This window comes from Theropithecus gelada, chromosome 15, assembly GCF_003255815.1.
Source record: "Theropithecus gelada isolate Dixy chromosome 15, Tgel_1.0, whole genome shotgun sequence".
NCBI classification, from domain to species: Eukaryota; Metazoa; Chordata; class Mammalia; order Primates; family Cercopithecidae; genus Theropithecus; species Theropithecus gelada.
The window spans coordinates 101,885,360-101,904,783 of record NC_037683.1 but is presented as its reverse complement, the minus strand read 5'-3'; positions in this window follow the sequence as shown (position 1 = coordinate 101,904,783).

The following is a 19,424-nucleotide window of genomic DNA, read 5'->3' as shown; positions in this document are numbered from 1 at the left end:
TTAACTGCTCTGCAATATTCCATTAGTCAAGAAACCATTCATTTATCCATTCCTATGCTGAGAGATAGTTTGTTGTTTCCAACATTTTCACTGTTACAAACAATACTGAGAAATCCCCTTTACCCACATCGTCCTGTGCTCACCAGGAAGTAGGATTTCTAGTCGTAGGCTATGTGTCTTTTCACCTGCACTTGTACTGGCAGAGTGCTCCTATAAGTGGTTGTAGAACCAGAGGAAGACATCACTTGCTGCCTTCAGCTGCCTACCCCACCATGTGGCAGCCATGGCCACTCCATTCCAGCTCACTTATCTCTGGGACACAGGTAAAGGGGTTTGCTCTCAAACCTAATGATTTTAACAGAGCCTCCCAACTTCCCACCGCCCATGTATAGCAGGGTTGGCAGCTGCCCAGGTGGAACTCTGCATATTCTTGGGACATTCCTGGAAACACACCCCCTCCCCTGATCCAGCCAGCATCCCGCTATCTGCAGGAAATCTCTTTCTGCTTAAAATAGATGGATTTCTGTTTCCAACCGTGAACTCCAACCTCCACACACTCCCACCAGCAATGTTGAAGACTTTCTATTTTCCTTGGTATTAGCAGACTGCCTTTTGCCAATCTGATGGTGGGGAAATGGTATTTAAGTGCTGTTTTGATTTGCATCATGCCGAGTGCCTTTTCATTTCCTCTTTTATATATCTATTCATGTTCTTTGCTTGTTATAATCAACAGGCTAATTAACCCTACATAGTGTAATGCATAACCACAAATCTTAGCAGCTTAATATCAAAAAAGGTTAATTTTGCTCTCAACACATGTGTGATGTGAACCAGTTCTTTCTGGAGCTCTCTCTCTCTAATCTGGGATTAGACTGGGCTCGAGTGACTCAATCATCTTAAGAGTTTTGCCTTTAGTCATGAGGATAGAGGAGTGAGAAAAAACACGGAAGGTGATGTGGGACATTTTAGGAGCCAGGCCTGGATGGGGAAGGAGCTGCCTACATTTCACTGGCCAGAAGTCAGTCGCTTGATCACCCTAACTGCAGGAGTCTGGGAAGGTAAAAGTGCGTATGGATCCAGGTGAGCACTAATGAGCTCTGCGAATTCTACCCTCCTGCTCAAGAAATATCAAGTTATTCCCCTCTGCCCATCCATATAGCATACTCATGTCCCCCCAAGGAAACCGTACAAAATGCCCTTGAGTGTCTGTACTCAGCTCAGCTCAAAGTCCGGAAGGTCCAGGTGATGCATGTTTCTCTCCACCAGGACCAGATGGGAAATCTCTCTGTGGGCTAAAAGGTAAGCCATCCACTTCTCCTCCCCATAGATCCTACAGACAACAGCAGAGCAGGGCTGTATGCCTGCAGTAAAAACCTTGTTCAAGAAAGGGAAGAACAGAAGACACATTGCAATGATTGGTTCAAAGTTATAATGGGTTTCCACTGGATACAGTGGACTCCGCTTGTTTTTGGGACCCATGGATTCAATATCTAGGTGCCTTTCCTTGTATATTTTATTGGTCATATGGGAAACATGGGTAAGGAAGGAACATGTACGTTCCTCCTTGGGAATGAACAAGCTTAGAAGGCTGAGTCTTGCTCTTGAGGCTGTTCTGGTCACCTATTTTTGTGTAATACACAGTTCCAAAAGTTAGTGGCTCAAAAAGCAAAAATTATTTAGTTCACAAATCTGCAATAGGACAGGGCTCGGTGGTGTCAATGGGAGCGGGAGAATCTGCTTCCAAAATGGCTCACTTACAAGGCAGACAAGTTGGTACTGGCCACAGCCAGGAGTTCATTTGGAGATAAGGACCAGAGGACTTGGTTCTTTCCATGTGGAGCTCCCCCCAGGGCTGTTGGGCTTCCCCACAGCATGGTGACTAGGTCCTAAGAGCAAATGTCCCATGAGAACCAGATAGACTATTCATCGTCCTTTATGAGTTACCATGGAAATCACATAGTGCCAGTTCCACCACAGTCACAAGCATACCCAGACTCAGGGGGAGAGAACATAGACAACCTCCTCCTCATCCCTCAGTGAGAGGTATATTGGTCACTTCTCAAAAGAGCAGATGGCATGAGAGTTAGTAGTGTGATCATTTTGGAAAATGTAATCTGCCACAGAAGTCTTCGGGCCTCAAATAGTCAACATTTTTGTTGCTGTTGCTCCTGTTAATGGTATCTTTGGAACATGATTTTCCTAAAAACCTAATTGATTTCTGGTCCATTCACTTCCATTCAGGTTCGGACCTCAGTCACTATGCCCATAGCATGTGTGTGTGTCTGTGTGTGTGTGTGTGTGTGTGTGTGTGTTTTCCTGAATATAGACTCAAACCTTTCTGTATTATGTTTACTCACCCCTATTCCTCTTCTTCTCAACTTTCTGGAGGCTCTCAGGCTTGCATGGGAAGGGCACACCCTCACTATGATCTTTGTCTGTAATCACTGAAGAAGATTTATAGGCTGTTGTTGAACAAATTCTTTTCAAGTCTCGTGTTATTGTTTGTGATCTGAAAGCAGTTGGCTCTTCCAACCCTGAAGTGACTAGAATGTTTGGACTTTCCCAGTCTCATTATATTTCTCCCTATAAACAGTCCAGTTTTTTCTTGGACTCACCTCATTGTTGGAACACTTTTCCAAAAGGAGCCCAGATACACCTTGAATCTTTCTGACTCACTTCTTCTCAAGCTGCCAGCTTAATTAGGCATGTGATATGCCTCCTAAGTATCATCGGCAACAGTTTTAGCAAATATGTACCAGTTCATAACATGGATTTCCATGTTTCCAGGCTTAGGTTTTTGTTTGTTTGTCACCTACCACCCAAACTAGAGAAAATACCATATATCTCAGGTTTTTTATGTGCAAGCACCCCACCCCTGGCACTAGTTTTTGAATAGATAAAGGTAATTAATACTGGCTGCTCCAACAAACAACTCATCGTGGTGATGTAGCACAGTAAATATTTATCTGCTCTTCACATGCTAGCCTGATGTGGACCTAGCCCAGACCATGGCTCCTCTCCAAGGGGACCCAGGGACCCAGGAATATTCCACTGGGTGACACTCTCTGAAGCCTTCGCTTCCAGCCATGAAGATGGGGAAGACAGAGCCCATGGAAGATTATATGGGACATCTTAGATGCCAGACCTATAAATGAAGGACAGCTCTTTGTTCAAATGTCATTAGCCAAATTTAGGTGCATGGCCAGTCTAGGAAGGGAGGCTGGTGAATAGAGGAAGAGTTGGATATGCACAGGTCATCTTTGTTCCAGTATGGTTTCTTTATCTCCTTCTCATCAATATGAAGGAAACACTCATATTTTTTCACTAATCCAGCCTCAGTAATAGCATTGCCAACATTCTTCCTAGACCAAGGGCCATCTCTTGGAACTCTTAACGTATTCTTGTCATTCGGAAGCTTTCACTTAAAAGGAGGTATGACTTTTTTTTTTTTTCCTTTCTTGGTTTATGCTTTTGACACTTGTCTTAGAAATGCTTTTCCACCCTGAGGGCATAGGATCTTCCTTGTTTTCTTATAGGTCTTTACATCATCAAATTGCTGTATGTGGAGATCTGGGATTGAGTTTTATATTTTCAACCCATGAATAGCAAAGGGACCAACCTGTCTATTTAATTAATAAACTGTATTTCCCAGCATGAGGGCACCACATGGGCCACATATTTCCAAACATACTAGCCCTCTTTCCGAACTCTCACTTTGTACCATTTTTTTCTGCTCACTTATGCATTGAAAACAATATTCGTTATTTTATATTTCTAGGTAATAGTTTTAAAATATTTAGTTTACCTTATTGTCCAAACTGAAGTTCATATACTTTTTTGAAAGAAGATTGTAATTATTATTGATATATGCTATTTCCTCTTATCATTAAATATTCTTCAAAAATTACTTTTAATAACTGTGTATAACTCAAGGATGCAACATAATTTGTTTAAGCACTAGCCTTGGTGGGAGTTTATCTTGCCCTTTTTTATGTGTTACTATTTAATCTTGGCCCAATTTCCTCTGGCTTCCCCCATCTCAAGGATTCAAGATCTTTATCAGGTGACAAAGTTCCTGCTGCTCTTATCTTTCCACTCAGAAAGCAGTTAGTGTAAGGAGTGCTCCCCTGCCCCCCAGAGCCCCTGACTCATTCATTTGCCTTCCTTAAGGTTCCCGCCACTCATTTCTCTGTCTTTTCCTCTGACCCATGCACACGTATCCCTTGCCCACTCCTTGATTTATAAAATTCCAACTTTATGAGGAGTCTACATTTATGTCTTTTTGTCTATGTAAGTTCCTTTTGCACTTTTTTACTAAAAGCAGGCTTTATGAGACAATGGTATGTTCTGAGATCCTCTGACAGACAAATCCCTGGGCTGGCCCCTGCTCCTGTTGAAGTAGCCAGTTGCGAGGATGTTGAGAGCTAGGATGGGTGTGAGAGGCAGGAGGTGCCACGCACATTGAACAGCACTCCCGACAGGCCCAGGACCTGATTTGGATTCTCTTTTGCTCTGTCACTTGCAGCATTATGTTCCCACAAACTAGTATAAAAAGAGCTAAGAGACTGGTGCCGTTAGCACTTTGAATCAATGCGCTGTTTCTGAGGCTGGGGGAGCTCCTGTCTGGAAGCTGGGGATGCTCAAGTCACTCTGCGGGCAGAGCTACATGGAAGGGAGAAGAAGCCAGGTCCTCTCATCGCCCAGAGCCACGTGATCCTAGAAAGACTCAAGGGAAGAATGGAATGCAAGTTAGGAGGTGCTGGAATGCCAGAGTAGTTGTGGACCTTTTGGAAATTCAAGAAGAGTGCCCCTCCTTTTAGTCTCAAACTAAGGCTTTTGAGGCTGCCAATGATTTTTTTCCTTGGAAACTTCAGAAATATTCATTAAAGGATTCCCGCATTGCTGAATATTATCTATTTTGGAAGAGAATGTCCTCTCACCTAATTTTACTTCATCAGATGGAAACAAACCACAGATGGCAACCAGATCTTAGTTTACTTTTTTGTTACTTTGAAGGTTACAAATTTAAACCATGGCTGGTGGAATTCTCTTAAATTTCGGAAACTGTTAAATGTTTGAGAAGAAACTTTACAAAATTGGCAAATGAAGCTTTTTATTCACAGCACAAAGTGCTAAAAGGACATTTATTTGAATAATGTTATGATGAAAAGAATTATTACATTGAGAGGCTGAGACGGGCAGATTACCTGCTCAGGAGTTCGAGAACAACCTGGGCAACATGGTGAAACCGTATCTCTACTAAAAATACAAAAAATTAGTGGGGCATGGTGGCGTACACCTGTAATCCCAGTTACTCAGGAGGCTGAGGCAGAGGAATCGCTTGAACCCAGGAGGCGGAGGCTGCAGTGAACCGATTGTGCCACTGCACTCCAGCCTGAGCAACAGAGCGAGACTGTCTCAAAAAGAAAAAAGAAAGAAAGAAAAGAAAAGATTACAGAATTTGCTATTTAAAATAAAGCCAGCAAATATCTAGTCTGGGCTTGTCTCACCTCCCCACTGGAGCACAACCATAAACCCTGTAAATAACATAAGAAACAACAAAAGATAAAAAGAGAAAGATGAACTGGTTTGTGAGCCTGGGACTGGACAACGCTGTGGCAGAGTGTCTTACAGCCGTCACTCGACAGAAGCAGGCCACCAGACCCAGTGTTTCCAATACCCAACCTAGCTATAGGAGGTAACGCAGGTAGGCTCATTTGTCCTCAAATCAAACAGAGTCCTGCATCCATACCAGGCCAGCCAAGCAACCATCTAAGTATCAGTTGGAGCCCTGCTGGCAACAGGCCACCAGGGGAGGTGCTCTTTTCCTTTAACACAGGGGTGGAGATCCCCCCTCACCACCCACCTTGGAGCACCACTAATGGGGATCTTGCCCCTACGTGTGCCTGGACCCCACAAGCAGGAGGCATCCTGCCACAGCAGGGGCCTTGACTGGGAGGCCTCATTGTCCCCAAAGGCTGCCGACGTCCCTCTTCCATAGAGACCCAGCCAGGGGAAGCTTCATCTGCCTTCTCAGACAACATGTGAGGTGCCTGGTGGGAGCCCAGCAGCATGAGGTATACCCCCAGTTCACATTAGCACCACTAGGGCTCTGCAAATTAGAGTGCCACAAAAGTAGGCCAGGACCTGTGTGCTATGCCTTAACAAGTTAAAAATGAAAATAAATAAAATACTTAAAATATTGACTTTAGTGGCTGGGCACGGTGGCTCAAGCCTGTAATCCCAGCAGTTTGGGAGGCCAAGGCAGCTGGATCACCTGAGGTCAGGAGTTTGAGACCAGTCTGACCAACATGGTGAAACTTCGTCTCTACTAAAAATACAAAAAGTAGTCTGGTATGGTGGCACACACCTATAGTCCCAGCTACTTGGGAGGCTGAGGCACAAGAATTGCTTGAACCTGGGAGGCAGAGGTTGTAATGACCCAAGATTGTGCCATTGCACTCCAGCCTGGGCAACAAGAGTGAAACTCCATCTCAAATATATATACATATATACTTTAGTTATAAATAAAATAAAATAATTTAACAGAACCCATAGTCTCCTAAATAATAGGTAAAATGTCCAGCTTACAATTAAAAAATCATCCATCATACCAAGAGCCAAGAACATAACAAACTTTAATAAGAAAAGATAATCCACTGATGAGAGCATTGAGACAAATCAGGTGTCAGAATTATCAGACAAAAAGTTTAAAACAATAATCATAATAGTGACTTAACAAGCAATTACAAATTCTCTTGAAAAACTTAAAAGATAGAAAATCTCATAAAAATTATGAATCAAAAAAGCAAATGGAAACTGTAGAACTGAAAAATACAATAGCAGAAATTAAACACTCTCTAAGTAGGCTCAACAGTAGAGTGGAGATGACAGAGGACAGAATCGGTGAACTTGACAACAGATCGACACAATTTACCCCATCTTAACAGACAGAATATGGACCTAAAAAATGAACAGAGACTCCGCAACCCGTATGACTGTAGTAAATGAGACAACATTTGTATCATTGGAATCCCAGAAGGAGATGAAAAAGAGAGTGGACATAAAAGAGTAGCTGAAGGAATAGTGGCTGTAAATATCCAGATTTGGTGAAATACATAGACCCATGGGCTTAAGAAGCTGAGCAACCCACAGATAGCAAAAACCCAAAGAAACTCATACCAAAATATATCATTCATTAAACTTCTGAAAACAGAAGACAAAGAAAAATATCACTATTTCAAAATTGCTAAAATAGTACATTTTTAACATTCTCACTACAAAAAAATTGTAAGTTGGTGAGGAGACGGATGTTAATTAGCTTGATTGAATCTTTCTATAATGTATACATACATCAAAACATCACATTGTACCCTACAAAAACACACAATTAGTTTTTACCAATTAGAAATAGATAAAAATAGAAAACAGCCAGAGAGAAATGGCACATTATCTATAAAGGAGCGAACACCAATTCAAAGGACAGAGGATTTTTCATCTGAAACCATGGAGGCCAGAAGGAAATGGCACTGCATTTTTCAAGCACTGAAAAGAGAAAGAACTGTCAATCATGAATTCTGTATGAAAATATTCCCCAGAAATGATGAGAGAAATAAAGACACTTCCAGAAGAAAGAAAACCGAAATATCATGTTGTTAGCAGGCCTACCCTTAAAGCATCGTTAAAAGTAACTCTTTAAACAGAAAGACAAAGTAAAAGAAGGAATCTTGGACCATCAAGAAGGAAGAAAGACCAGTGCAAAGGAAATAAGGTGAATAAATGCAATAGGTTACCCTTCTTGTCATGAACTCTCTAAATCATATATGATGGCTGAAAAATATCATCACACCATCTGATACATAAGACAGTATTTAAAAATGAGACAAAAGCACCTAAATAAAATTAAGGCTTCAACACTTCACTGAAAGTGATGAAATGCTGACATCAGTAGACTATGATGTCACATGTATATTTTAATATTTAGACCAGCCACCAAGACAGTGACACAACATGATATACTCAAAAAAAAACCACAAGATATTCTCAAAAACACAAAAGGAACCCCTAAAAAATTTCAAGTGTTTCTTTTTTGTCACAGAGGCAAAAAAATGAACTAAAACCAAGAAATGAACAGAAAATTGTACAATTTACATTAATACTGACATGGTTTGGCAGTGTCCCACCTAAATCTCATCTTGAATTATAGTTCCCATAATTCCCATGTGTTGTGGGAGAAACCGGTCGAAGGTAACTGAATCATGGGGGTGGGTTTTTCTTGTCCTGTTCTTGTGATAGTGAATAAGTCTCATGAGATCTGATGGTTTTATAAAGGGGAGTTCCCCTACACACGCACTCTTGCCTGCCACCATGTAAGATGTGACTTTGCTCCTCATTTGCCTTCTGCCATGATTGTGAGGCCTCCCCAGCTACATAGAACTGTGAGTCCATTAAACCTCTTTCCTTTATAAATTACCCAGTCTTGGGTATGTCTTTATTAGCAGTGTGAGAACAGATGAATACAAATACAATTAAGGAAAGTATAGTATTTTATTTTACCTTCACTTCTTTCTTCTCTAGGGCTCTTCCTTTCTTTACATGGATTTGAGTTTTTGACCTATGTAACATTTCTTCCCCCTGAAAAGCTTCTTTAACTGTTCTTACAGGGAAGATATGCTGAGAATCATGTGCAGTTTTTGTTAAAAATCTGTTTCTCCTCCCTTTTGAACAATTAATTTAGCTAAATATAGAAGTCTAGTCTGGTGGGGTTTTTTTCTTTCACACTTTAAATATTTCACTCCATTCTTTTCTTGCTGACATGGTTTCTTATGAGAACTCTGTCATAATCCGTATCCTTATTTTTTTAACAGGTAAAGTTTTTTCTTCCTCTCTGGCTACTTCCAAATTGGATCTTTGTCTTTAGTTTTCTGCAGTTTGAACATGATATGGTGTAAATGTTTTTCCTACAAGCCTAGATTTTTTATGTTCTTTCAACTTCATGGATCTGTGGTTTGTATTCTATCATTAATTTGAGAAAGTTTTTGGTCATTATTACTTCAAATATTTATTTTGCTTCATTCTCTCTTCTCCTTTATTGCAACTACACTTAGTTATATTTCTTGTAATTGCCCCACAGTCCTTTCTTGAATTTTGTGTGTGTGTGTGTGTGTGTGTATGTATTGCAAGTGTCTATTGACCTATCTTAAAGCTCACTGACAGCCTGGGCTGTAGAGTGAGACCTCATCTCTACAGAGAGTAAACAAAATTAGCCAAGCATGCTAGTGCACAACTGTAGTGCCAGCTACTCGGGAGGCTGAGATGGGAGGATCACTGGAGTCTAGGAGGTCAAGGCTGCAATGAGCTGTGATCATAGCACTGCACTCCAACCTTTGTTTCCAAAAAAAAAAAAAAAAAGCTTACCGATCCTTTTCTTGGCCATGACCATTTTCAGTCTACTCGTGAGCCCATAAAAAGCATTCTTTATCTCTGTCACAGTGCTTTTGACTTTTGAGTTTTTTCTGTTCTTTTTAGAGTTTCCATCACTCTGCTTTTATTATCCATACCTTGTTGCAGGTTATCTACTTTTTGCATTAGAGCTCTTCAAATATTAATAATAGCTATTTTAAATTCCCTGTCTGATAATTCCAACATGTGTATCATATGTAAGTCTGCTGCTAATGCTTGCTCTGTCTTTTCAGACTATGGGCCTCAAGTTTGGTGGGGTTTTTTGAGGGGATTGGTTGGTTTCCTTGTTTGTCTTTTAGTATTGCCTTGTTGAAAGGTTAATATGTTGTCTGGACATAGTGGCTCATGACTGTCATCTCAGAACTTTGGGAGGCTGAGGCAGGAGGATTGCTTGAGGCCAGGAGTTTGAGACCAGCCTGAGCAACATAGCAAGACCCCATCTCAAAAAAAAAAAGGGGGGGGGGACATGTTTTATTGCATAATAGGGACTAAGGTAAATTAGTCTTTAGTGTGAAATTTTATGTTAATTGGGCTAGGAGTTGGACTTTGATTAATATTTTCTGTAGCCGTAGATGCCACAAGCCCCAAATTTCTCCTTGCTTTTGCTCTATTTTTAACTTTGGGCTTCCCTAAGTACTCTTCCTCAGACAGAGTCTGTGACTTGCAGCTCTTCCAGCTGTAATTCACTCTTATTCTACCACAGTCCTGTTGGTGTGATGCTAAGAGGAGTGTGCTTGGGGTGGGGGGACATTATTCTACAATCTTATGATTAAATTGTAGTTTTTTCATGGGCCTCTCTCTCAAGGCTGTGACCTTCACGAGTGTTTAGTCGTATAGCTTCCTCCCTGTTTGGTGAGACAGGAAGTCTAGAGTGGGCTGGAGTGGGAGCAATGCCCTTTCTCCAGCTGGGGGAAGACTGTGTTAGTGTTTTTCCCTGATGAGTAGATCTCTGTTATGGACAAGGCTCTAGGGGAGCTTCATGAGGATCATCCTTCCCCACCCCTCACCAGAAACAGGAGGAGATCTTGCTTTTCTCTTCATTGTGAGAAGCTGTTGGTATTTCTGAAGGTAAAAACCATAACAGTGGGTTCCTCTAGGACTGCAGCCCATAGGAGGTGCCCACTTTCACACTAGTCTACACTCAGCCTCCAGCAAGTCATCAAAATTCATGTTTAAGACTTCCTGCCAGTTACGTCTCCAGTAGCTTCTTCCCCAGGCCAGTAGATCTTGGCTTTGTCCCTGAAGTCACCTGTCTTGACAGATGTCAGGGTGTGCTTTGTAATCTCAGTTCTCTGATGGATCTAGAAAAAGTCATTGATTTTCAGTTTTTTTCAGCTTTTTCTTTTCTTTTTCTTTTTTTTTAAGATAGAGTTGCACTCTTGTCACCCAGGTTTGAGTGCAATGGCATGATCTTGGTTCACTGCAACCTCCGTCTACCGGGTTCAAGTGATTCTCCTGCCTCAGTCCCCCAAGTAGCTGGAATTACAGGCACGCACCACCACACTCGGCTAATTATTTTGGTTTTTAGTAGAGACGGGGTTCACCATGTTGGCCAGGCTGGTCTCAAACTGTTGACCTCAGATGATCCGCCCACCTTGGCCTCCCAAAGTGTTGGGAAACTTTTTCTTATTGATAACTTCCAATCTCTTCACATGTCAAAGCTGAATCCGGAAGTCTGATTAATTTTCTTTTTACCTTTTAGGGACATCTCCCATACGAAATGAAGTCTAGCTCCATTAAAAAGTAAACCGTAATGGACCTCCTACTGAGTTTGGAGGAATTGCTGTGGGCTGATTGCCCTGATTCAATCATTGATCCTCTATCCAGCATGAACACTTTGCATGCTCCCTGTGGGCCTGTGATTTGGATCTATGTATTGGAATGGCGCTACAGAATTCAGTGTCCTTAGATCCCAATCTCTTCTCTATTCCTCAACACGTGGGGAACTCCTTGGAATCCCACAGCAGTTCCTGGTTACCGGAGATCCAGACATACTGGGCATGATTGGACCATTCCCTGCCTGAGGTCGTGCTGGAGCCAGAGACTGTGTGACAGAGATGTGCATGTAGTTTAAATATGAGAAGACCGGGTTTAGGGCTGATATTAGGGCCTTAACTACAAAAATCCAAGTGAAATCTGAGAATCCTGATTGTTTTCTTCCGACCTAAGATTATTTGCTTGTTCCCAAATACCAAATAATTTGGGGGAAATACTGACATCCTGCCAGCCTCTGAACATTAGAGGTGGTCAGGAACCATGTCTCTTCTCCCAACCCTCCTTACCAGGGGTTGTGTGGAAAGCAGGTCTCAAACTGAACTCACACAGACATTTATTAGCTCAATGTATGAATCAGCTGAGGCAGAATCCTTCATACAGCGTGATGTCTTAAGCTTCTATGCTGCTGCATCCTTTTAAGCCACCCTGGGAAGCACATTAAGTATACAAGAATTCACCCCTGGCAATTGCAACCATCATGGGAAGGGGGGAACAGCTGGTCTGTCAGTCCAGTCAAGTGAAGGATGAAACAGATTTCCACATCCTGAGCACCGCTCCAAAGTGGGGAGGCTACTGGGTTTGCTGGATATTTTTACTCCATTCATGCATGGGTAGAGGCACCTTTGCCAGTCTTCCAACCAATCACATATAATTATATCACTTATTTCATCAAAAAAAATTATCCAACAGTCCTTGCACTGATCAATGGACCTGTTACTGCTGATGCTGATGGTAATACTTAAAGGCTTGCCTTAGTTGTTTCTGGAAAACTGATTCCAAATTCAGGTCTAAATTAAGGTAGTTAGGATTCCTCATTAGTGTCCTCCAAATGGTAACTAAAAGCCCTGGGAGTTTAGATCAATGTTCACATAAACTCACACACACACACACATATCACACACACACATATCACACACACATCACATACACACACACATCACACACACACACACATATCATACACACACATATCACACACACATCACATACACACACACATCACACACACACACATCACACACACATCACATACACATCACATACACACACACCATTCTAAAAACTTAAGAATTTTTAAAGTAAATTAATGGCAGTACTTCAGCTTACTTTGTTTTTTTTATTTTACTTTACTTTGTTGTCTACTGACCACAAAGCCCAGTGTTGTATTCTTAACCACTACGGATCATCAAACATGAATGTTTTTATTCTTAGAAAATCAGATGTACAAATAACTCCACACTTTCTGCATGTGTAACATCAGGCAGGTCATTTAACCTTTTTGGGCCCTAATTTCTAAATCTGAAAAGTGAAGTTAATAATGAGAGTTATCTACTTCCACGAGTGGCTGCCAGAACCCCATGAGGTAAGATGAGTCAAGGTGCTGTGGAAGCCATATGAGCAACAGGCGTGAGGGAGGCGGCATTAGTTGTCTGCATCTTGAAGGGAGAACATTCAGGAGGGAAAGTCTGCAGGCTTCCTCATCTGGAACAGCTCCCTGCTGCCTAAAGGAGCACAGAGCATCTTCAAAATCCACACACCAAACCAACCCCGAAGGCACTTGTTATTCATAAGTGAAAGGTCCTGGGTGTGGGTGGATGAAAGTTGAAAGCTTTCCCAAGTCAAATGAGAATGTTTGCTTCCATTGCCTCACACTGTGGCATGAATAAGAACATTTCCTGGCAGGGTAATCCTTTCCTGTCTTCTCCGAGCCATGAGTTCTTCTGTCACTGACAAATTACTTACAGCTTCTGAACTGTGAGCTCTTTTATCGCTCCAGTCAAAATTCAAAAATTCAGGAGACCACTGAAGCAGATAGAATGCTTTGGGTTGTAAGTAACAGGGAAATTCTAGAAAAGTCAACTTAGTTGGAAAAGGAATTATCTTGGACCCAGAATGCCCAGGTGAGCTGACTCAAAAGCTCGACAAGGACCTGACCACTTCCTCCTCTGTCATCCACAGGGCAGGGCTAAGAGACTCCCGGCAGGCACCTGTATGTGATGGAGTGTTATTGGCCAATAAAGTTGTCATTGAAAAAGACTATATAACAACATGGGAAAATGCTTGAGATGCTAAGAGAAAGACACAGAGGATAAAAATGGACATAAATGCGATTAGACTTGTCCTTAAAGAAAGAAAAGCAAAATTCTGCTTCAAAAACATTGGAAGAAAATGGACCAAAATATTAACAAGAGCTGTATTTAGGTTTTCTCTGTGCTTTTTCCCTACTTTTCAGTATTTTTAAAGTTTTCTTTAAGGACTTTCAAGGTGAAAAGAAGTTTATTTTAAAATTTAAAATGAAATATAGAGATGTTCAGGTCTCCCTGGGAAATTCCTGGTGAACAAGCACTGCTTTGCCGTGGGTCATAGAGTTTTGTATCTCTGTGACCCTGATTGAAGACTGAGTAACTCTCGTTTCCATTTATGGGATATTTCCACTATAATTAACCTGAGAGAGTAGATTCTGCTAGTGGCTAATTAAATTTTTGCCTGATAATGATAGAAAGCTCATTATCTCATTCTATCAGGATACTATTTATCCCAGCATTTCTGTACTTTCTTTTTAATGACCTATTTTGGAATAGATCAAACTTACAGAAAAATTAACAGAATAATTTTTTTTATTTTTTAAAAACCCCATTTCTTCTATGATGGCTTAAATTTCATCACCATTTTCACCATCACACTTTCTCTGTATCCATCTGTAATCATAAATCACTTGTCTTTTTTGGAACCATTTGTGAGCATGCTACAGACACCCCTAGATACTGCAGTGTGTTTTCCCTAAAGACACTCTCCTACATAAACACTGCACAACTCCTCTAACTGAGAAACTCACACCAATACATTCGCATCCAACCCACAGACACCATGCCAATTGTGCCAGCTTTCCCAGCACCATCTCTACTTCCTTTCTGGCCCGTAATTCAATCCAGGCTTGCACGCCATACGCAGTTGTCCTGTCTTTTCAGTCTCCTTCAGTCTGTAGCAGTTCCTTGCCCCTTCTCTGTCTCTCATGCCCTTGGTAGTTTTAGAGAAACTGGGGCATGATGTGTCCTCACAACAGACTCAGGCCAGGTCTCCATGATGGAAACCATGCAGTGCTCAGTGCAGACAACGTGGGCCCTTCCCACTCCTGCAGAGGGTCACCTTCATCACTTCAGAGCCTGCCAGTCCTCTGCACAGCAAAGTCAGCATTTCTCCTTTGCAATTGATGATTATGTGTGGATGACGTACTGAGACTACAACTGTACCCTCTTCTCATCAACTCCCACTTACTAGCCACAACACCTAGTAATGACTCCTCCCTGAATCACCACCCTTTTGGTGATTTCCAAGTGATAATTTTCTAATTCCATCATTCCTTTTGCATGCATTAGTCAACATTCTACTTTAAGGGAGAGGCTTCTATTTTCCCATTTACTCATTCATTTATATCAGAGAGGACTCGCGGGGGCCTATTTCCTTCAATGGGCTATGGTCTACCACTATGACAGTTTACCTTGATGCCCAAATTGCCCAAGATGTGACCAGTAGAGACCCCCACAACTTTAATCCTGTATCTTTTAAACACAACTCCATCATTAAAAAGCTCTGAAAACCCCCTCAGCAATTTTGTCTTGTTCTCTAAAAAGTGAAAAGTACTCACATCATGGACAATCAATTCTCTAGCCTTCTTTTTTTAAACAGGAAAGGTTGAAATGGGAATTGGGGCAAATAAACTATTGGTTTTTCTAACTTACACTTTCAGGATCTCAATTGCCAAAAGTTACTTCTCATTAATGTAGGATTTGGAGAATTGGAGATCTAAACCTGCTCATGAAGGAGGCTACCAGATTCCTCTGGTAGACCAGTTGTCCACCCATAAGTAGCCTGCCCAGTGTGGCCTCCAGGTCATTTCAGGCCCAGATATAGCAAAGGACCAGCCCTGATGTGGGTGATGTACAGGGTATCATTGTTGGGAGACATTCAGAAGATCCACTTCTTTCCCACCCACAGTGTCCAAGGCAAGCATAGGACCTGGCAGTATATGGACAGCAGTCTCCTCTTGAAGGCTGTTCTCTAGTTCTTTTTAAACTTTGTAGTAACAAAACTGGTCACACACAAATATGCATGCTACCAAAAGAATTTTTTTTTTTTTGAGACAGAGTTTCACTCTGTTGCCCAGGCTGGAGTGCAATCTCAGCTCACTGCAACCTCTGCCTCCTGGGTTCAAACCATTCTCCTGCCTCTGCCTCCTGAATATCTAGGACTGCAGGCACATGCCATCATGCCCAACTAATTTTTATATTTTTAGTAGAAATGGGGTTTTGCCATATTGGCCAGGCTAGTTTTGAACTCCTGACCTCAAGTGATCCACCCACCTCGGCCTCCCCAAGTGTTGGGATTACAGGCGTGAGCCACCACGCCCAGCCCCAAAAGAATATTAATCAAGGCTCGAATTAGCTAATTCATTCAAAAAATATTTTTGAGTCTGATCTTTGTCAAGCATGGTTCTGGGTACTGGAGATAGATGAGCGAACAAATCAAAGCCCTTGTCTTTGTGGCCAGCAGGAGAGAAAATGGCCATTTAAAAAAAACTGAGCAGGTTCACATGCAGATGACAAGTGGTGATATGCAAATGGAAAAACTAAATGGGACAAAGGGGATAAGACTGCTGAGTGTGTGTGTTTGTGGGAGGTGGTGGGGTGCTTTCCTTTAGAAAGCACCAGGGAAGGATCTGCTGATGCAATGCCATTTCAGGAGAGACTGGAAGACTGGAGATCAACTGGTGGAAGAATCTTCCAGGGAGGGGGGTCACCAAGGGTGAAGTTCTGGAAGTGGGCTTGGATCTCATGTGGCCAAGGAACAGAGAGGGGCCAATGGGCAGGGAGAATTGAGTGAGGGCGCAAGTAGCTGGACATGAGTTGGAAGCAGTAACAGGGACAAGCACGGGTTGTTCTCGAGGCCACTTTGTAGGTTTTGGCTGTTACTCAGAGTGAAATGGAGCATCACTGGAAAGCCCCAGGGAGAGGTTATGTCGTCTGACTTAGGCTTTAAAAGATGTCTTTGGAGGCTGTATTGAAAATGGTCTATGGAAGGGCCATGACAGGAATTGGGATGCCAATTAGGAGCTGTAGAAATAATCCCAGCAAGAGGTGGTGGCGCCTTGGACCAGGGTGTTGACGTGCAGGTGGTGACAAGTGGTCAGATTCTGTGTATATTTTCAGGGTAAACTCAAAGACTTTGCTAATGCTTTGGTGGTGGGATATGAGAGAAAGACAAGCCTTGCTGTGTGTTTGCCTTGGTTACTGGAAGAAGGAGTAGCAACTTCCAAGATGATGGCACTGCAGGATAATCAGATGGATAAATGGGATCAGTCTGGATGGACTAAGCTTGAGGCCCCTGGCAGACTTCCTGGAGGAGCCATCGAGGAGGAAGTTTAGGAGAGAGGTTGGGCTGGAAATAAAGCTCTGGGCGTCATCAGCATACAGTGAAAAGCTGTGAGACCAGAAGCGAGGACCTAGGGAGTGAGGGTGAATAGAGGAGAAAAATAACCCTCTGAGGGCAAGCTCTGGACCATTCAAGAGCGGCCCCTGAGAGAGGAGAGCTATGCACAGGAAAAAGGGAGGGGTGCCTCAGGCACAGAACAGTCAGCTCCATCACACGACGTGACAGGTCAAGCCCATAGCAACCAGGACTTCGACACTGGATTTGGCAAAGTGGAGATCTCAGATAACCTTGACAAGAAGAGTCTGGTGACGAGGTGGAGACAAAGCTCAGATGGAGTTGGTGTAAAAGATAGAGAAAAAAATGGGGGCAACAAATATAAACAACATTCAACAAAATGTAGGAAATGTTTCCTAGCCCTTCCCCAGCACGCTATCAGGAAGGTGAGCTCCATTTCCTACCTGGCTCTCAGAGTAGGAAGCCACCTTCCCATTCACTGACAGCCACAGCTTTCTCTTTGGATAAAAGAAAGAAAGAGCCTAGAAGAGGGGGCTGGCTGCTGCTGCTGCAGCACGGGGCTGGGGTGTGTGTGCAAATGGCCCACAGAGAGAGATGCTTGATTACTATCAGCCTGAGTTAAAAACACAGAATTTTACACAGTGATTGGGAAGACTGCAGCAAGTTCTGAGGTTTCCATATTGACCAACTACATATAAACTCCTTTTCAATTTTGAAAACAAATTGCTATTAAGTGCAGGCACATTTCTGCATGTCCATTGCTGACCTGTCACTTGTGAGGGGGCTACTCTGCAGCCACACTTTCCATACACCACCCTTTTTCCTTTGCCTTTAAGACAGGCTCTCACAGGAGCTTAGCCAAGCCTGTCAGTTTGGAGAAGAAAACTAGAAACTAGCCAAGTATGCCGTCCTTCACGAAATATTTCATCCTCATACTTCAGCTCAAGCTCACACAGAATGCCACCCTTCTGCTGAGAAGCCATCCATTTATCTGAAATGTCATTAGCTGATGTCACTCGGATATGAAAGAGAGCAAGTCAGGGCAGGGCTTCACTGGACTTTCCAAAGACATGTTTGACCCCACTAGAGGCAGGTCAGACCAAGGGGTAAAAAGAGAGCGGGGGAGAGAAAGCACGCATGCCCACATGCACAAGTGGGTTTAGGTCCAGAGGATTTTAAATATAGTTCAGATATGCAAATCAATTTGAATGGAAGGAAGCATCACCCATGGTAAGACGGGAGACCCCCTAAGAACCTGTTCAGTTGGGCCTGGAAGGCAGCTTTGCCATGTTGGTGAAGACACAAGAGCAGGGACAGGCAGCCCTCTGACAAAATGGGAGGTTCTATGGACATGATGTGGACGTGTTGAGTTACTGAGATGGAACTGAAAACCAGGATTCAGAAACATCCAGGGTGATCATCTGCCTGGCTTTCCCAGGACCACCCATTTCCCCTCTGCCCTCTCCCACCTTTCAGTGTCTGTCCTTACCTCCTGAGACTCACCAGCATCAGGGGCAGTGAGTGGTCAGTCCCCGAGCAACATAGCCACGGAACCCTTGGAACCCCACCCTTTGGGGCAGGTTGAGCCTGATGGGCTGCTTCACGCTATGCTCATCCGGTCTGGGTACCTATTCAGAGCATTCGGAACTGTTCAGCGACGAACCCTTTGTATTACTTCTAAACCGTAGGGTTGTACTTGATCTCATTTGTCGGTGTGTTTTTTTTCTTTCGTTTCTTAAGAAAGATCTGGGGATGAACAGAAAAAATAGGCCACTCGTTGTGCTTTTAGTATTATTTACTTGTTTGAGTTTCTAGGATGTTTATCTCATAGTCTTTTTCTAGCGGGCAGCACATCTCTGTTAGGTTTTTAGCTCACTTTACATGGAGAAGACGCCTTGGGCCTCCTGGTGCTGACAGAATCCCAGAGGCAAAACCACTCAGATGTGGGGGGTGGGGAGTTGACTGATTAATCATACAACATAACAATTGTTACAGATTTTTATTCTCCCAGGTAACTATTTCAATGAAATATGTCCAAGTTCCCCGTATCTCCTCACCTCCACCTTTCCAGCGTTTCTGTAGTGTATAACATATGCACAAGCCATCTTATGACAAAGTTTTGTTTGGAGCATTAGCAGAAATGATTGCACAACATTATATGCAGTATTCAGAGCACAAACATTGGGTGCTACCACCAGCCGGGCTCAGTCTGCAAAACCCATTTGCTGTATCCACATGCAAGATGTGGTGGCAGGTGATAGTGTGTGAATTAGACCCCACCATTTCTCTTATCTAATCATAACTCTCAATTTGCTTGATTTGATGTTGGCATAAAACTACCACTTTCTGTATTTCCAGGCACGAGTTTTCAGGGGCTTTGTGAGGCCATTTGCTCCCTGGTACTCTGGAAATTGACGGGGTTAGCCATTGGTAGAAGCTCCCTGTTCACTATTCAGTTGGCAGCTGCACCCCACAAGTCATTCCCAACATCGTAGAAGAGGAGGCGATGTCATCCCACATTC